Raw genomic sequence first — 4,730 nt, forward strand, 5'->3', positions numbered from 1 at the left:
GCTGAACACATCCCTACCTTCTAGACCTACCTATAACCCTCCATCCTATTACGCTCCATGTACTCATCCAGGAGTCTCTTAAAAGACCCTATTGAGTTTGCCTCCACCACCACTGATGGCAGCCGATTCCACTCGCCCACCACCCTCTGTGTGAAAAACTTACCCCTAACATCTGGTGGGGTCGCGCTATTAATAAGAGATAATGTACTGAGGGATGACATAGGCTCTGAGGAACAAAACGTGGAATCATTATGGGTAGAGATGAGGAATAGTAGAGGGAGAAAGACGCTAGTAGGTGTGGTATATAGGCCCCCAAATAATAATGTTGAGGTAGGGAGGGCTATAAACAAGCAAATAAGGGATGCGTGTAAAAACGGAACGGCAATAATCATGGGGGACTTCAACATGCACATTGACTGGCAGACTCAAGTCGGTAAGGGTGGAATGGAGGAAGAGTTCTTAGAATGCTGTCGGGATAGTTTCCTTGAACAGCATGTTACGGAACCGACGAGGGAACGAGCTATTTTGGATCTGGTATTGTGTAACGAGGTAGGTAGAATTAAGGATCTTATTGTGAAGGACCCTCTTGGGTCTAGTGACCACAATATGGTCGAATTTCTGATTCAGATGGAAGAGGAGAAAGTTTGGTCCCAAACCAGTGTCCTCTGTTTGAACAGAGGGAAATATGATAGGATGAGGGATGAATTGGCTAAGGTAGACTGGGAGAGCAGGCTGGCAGGTAGGATAGCTGAGGAACAGTGGAGGATTTTTAAGGAGATCCTTTTCAGTTCTCAGCAAAAATGTATTCCAGCAAAAAACAAGGATTGTAAGAAAAGGGAGAACCAGCCGTGGATAACGAAGGAAATAAAGGAGAGTATTAAAATAAAAACAGCTGCGTACAGAGTGGCCAAAAATAGTGGAGAAACAAGTGATTGGGAAAAATTTAAGAAACAACAAAGAGAGACTAAGAAAGCGATAAAGAAAGGAAGGATAGACTATGAAGCTAGGCTAGCAATTAATATAAAAAATGATAGTAAAAGTTTTTATAAATATATAAAAAGGAATAGAGTGGCTAGAGTGAATGTTGGACCCTTGGAGGACGAGAGGGGGGAGTTAATAGTGGGAAATGAGGATATGGCTGAGTCTTTAAATAAGTTTTTTGTGTCGGTCTTCACGGTGGAGGACACAAATAGTTTGCCAAATATTAACGATAGAGGGTTGGCAGCAGGAGAAATACTTAATACAATTAATGTTACCAGAGAGGCAGTGCTGGGTAGACTAATGGGACTGAAGGTGGACAAGTCCCCGGGTCCGGATGGAATGCATCCCAGGGTATTGAAAGAAATGTCAGAGGTAATAGTGGATGCATTAGTGATTATTTATCAAAACTCGTTGCATTCTGGGGTAGTGCCGGTTGATTGGAAAACGGCTAATGTTACGCCGCTGTTTAAAAAAGGAAGGAGACAAAAGGCGGGTAACTATAGGCCGGTCAGCTTAACGTCTGTAGTAGGGAAAATGCTGGAATCCATTATTAAAGAGGAGATAGCAGGGCATCTGGATAGAAATGGTTCGATCAATCAGACGCAGCATGGATTCATGAGGGGAAAGTCGTGCTTGACGAACATGTTGGATTTTTATGAAGATGTGACTCGGGTGGTTGATGGAGGAGAACCGGTGGATGCGGTGTTTTTGGATTTCCAAAAGGCGTTTGATAAGGTGCCCCATAAAAGGCTGCTGAAGAAGATTAGGGCACACGGAGTTGGGGGTAGTGTGTTAAAGTGGATTGGGGACTGGCTATCCGACAGGAAGCAAAGAGTTGGAATAAATGGGTGTTTTTCCGGTTGGAGGAAGGTAACTAGTGGCGTGCCGCAGGGATCGGTACTTGGGCCGCAACTATTTACCATTTATATAGATGATCTGGAGGAGGGGACGGAGTGTAGGGTAACGAAGTTTGCAGACGACACAAAGATAAGTGGAAAAGTGAATCGTGTGGAGGACGGAGAAGATCTGCAGAGAGATTTGGACAGGCTGAGTGAGTGGGCGAGGATATGGCAAATGGAGTATAACGTTGATAAATGCGAGGTTATACACTTTGGAGGAAATAATAACAAATGGGATTCCTATCTCAATGGAAACAAATTAAAACATGCTACCGTGCAAAGGGACCTGGGGGTCCTTGTGCATGAGACGCAAAAGCCCAGTCTGCAGGTACAACAGGTGATCAAGAAGGCAAATGGGATGTTGGCCTATATTGCGAGGGGGATAGAATATAAAAGCAGGGATGTCTTGATGCACCTGTACAGGGCATTGGTGAGGCCGCAGCTGGAATACTGTGTGCAGTATTGGTCCCCTTATATGAGGAAGGATATATTGGCATTGGAGGGAGTGCAGAGAAGGTTCACCAGGTTGATACCGGAGATGAGGGGTTTGGATTATGAGGAGAGGCTGAGGAGATTGGGTTTGTACTCGTTGGAGTTTAGAAGGATGAGGGGGGATCTTATGGAGACTTATAAGATAATGCGGGGGCTGGATAGGGTGGAGGCGGAGAGATTCTTTCCACTTAGTAAGGAAGTTAAAACTAGAGGACACAGCCTCAAAATAAAGGGGGGTCGGTTTAAGACAGAGTTGAGGAGGAACTTCTTCTCCCAGAGGGTGGTGAATCTCTGGAATTCTCTGCCCACTGAGGTGGTGGAGGCTACCTCGCTGAATATGTTTAAAGCGCGGATGGATGGATTCCTGAGATTACTACCTTTGCTTTCCTCCTTCTCAGCTGTCTCCCTAATTCCCTATACTCTCCTTTCATGTTCCCTTCCCCCTTCTTACCCACATCAGCGGTACCAATATGTACCGCTACCTCCGGCTCCTCTCCCTCCCACCTCAGGATTTCTGGGACTCGCCCAGCGACATCCTGGATCCCAGCCCCAGGGAGGCAGACCACCATGCGAGACTCCCGCCTGCCTCCGCAAAAACGCCTGTCCGACCCCATTACTGTTGAGTCCCCGATTAATACCGCCTTCCTCCTCTTTTCCTCAGCCCTCTGAGTTACAGGGCCGGACTCCACCCCGGAGACACGGCCACTGCTGCTTCCCCCAGGCGGGCTGTCCCCCCCAGCAGTACTCAGGCAGGAGTACTTGTTGTGTAGGGGCACATCCACCGGGGTGCTCTCAATCACCCGAGCTTTACCCTTCCTGGCCGTCACCCACTTGGCCTCCTCCCGTGGCCCTGGTGTGACCTCCTGATGATAGCTCTTGTCTATCACCTCCTCATTCTCCCTTAACAGCCTAAGATCCTCAAGCTGCAGTTCCAGCTCCCTAACACGGGCCCTCAGGAACCGCAGCTCGACACACCCCTCACAGATGTGGATGTCCAGGAGGCCAGGTGCCTCCAGGACCTCCCACATCCTACACTGCGAACAACACACTGGCTTCACACTCATATTTCACCCTTTCTACCAAGGTACACAGAGAAAAGTAAATTAGAAATTAAAAAAAAGAAACTCACCCCTGCCCCGAAGCCCTGTGAGCCAAAGCCCTGACAGCTTTCACTCTGCTTCCCACTCACTCCCCTGCCCGCTCCCAACACTGCCCACTCAAACGTGTGGCCTGCTTTTAAACCCTCCAAAAACCTTCCCAGGCTTCTCCTGGGCCTACTTCCTGTTTTGGATTTTAAAAAACTCCGATTTATTTACACAAATTTAACTGAATAATAAATAAATAAATCGCATGCACAAACACACTGCCTAACCCTCAGCCTGCTCCTGTGGAACAATGAGTTTATATATAGAATAACAGATACCCGGGAGTGAGTTACAGATTGGAATCTAATCGAGGGGTTCAGGGTGGTTTATATATAGAATAACAGATACCCGGGAGTGAGTTACAGACTGGAATCTAATCGAGGGCTTCGGGGTGGTTTATATATAGAATAACAGATACCCGGGAGTGAGTTAAACACTGGAATCTAATCGAGGGGTTCGGGGTGGTTTATATATAGAATAACAGATACCCGGGAGTGAGTTACAGACTGGAATCTAATCGAGGGGTTCGGGGTGGTTTATATATAGAATAACAGATACCCGGGAGTGAGTTACAGACTGGAATCTAATCGAGGGGTTCGGGGTGGTTTATATATAGAATAACAGATACCCGGGAGTGAGTTACAGACTGGAATCTAATCGAGGGCTCCGGGGTGGTTTATATATAGAATAACAGATACCCGGGAGTGAGTTAAACACTGGAATCTAATCGAGGGGTTCAGGGTGGTTTATATATAGAATAACAGATACCCGGGAGTGAGTTACAGACTGGAATCAAATCGAGGGGTTCGGGGTAGTTTATATATAGAATAACAGATACCCGGGAGTGAGTTACAGACTGGAATCTAATCGAGAGGTTCGGGGTGGTTTATATATAGAATAACAGATACCCGGGAGTGAGTTACAGACTGGAATCTAATCGAAGGGTTCGGGGTGGTTTATATATAGAATAACAGATACCCGGGAGTGAGTTACAGACTGGAATCTAATCGAGGGGTTCGGGGTGGTTTATATATAGAATAACAGATACCCGGGAGTGAGTTACAGACTGGAATCTAATCGAGGGGTTTAGGGTGGTTTATATGTAGAATAACAGATACCCAGGAGTGAGTTACAGACTGGAATCTAATCGAGGGGTTCGGGGTGGTTTATATATAGAATAACAGATACCCGGGAGTGAGTTACAGACTGGAAT

Source organism: Mustelus asterias, chromosome 6 (genome assembly GCF_964213995.1).
Source record: "Mustelus asterias chromosome 6, sMusAst1.hap1.1, whole genome shotgun sequence".
Taxonomy (NCBI): Eukaryota; Metazoa; Chordata; class Chondrichthyes; order Carcharhiniformes; family Triakidae; genus Mustelus; species Mustelus asterias.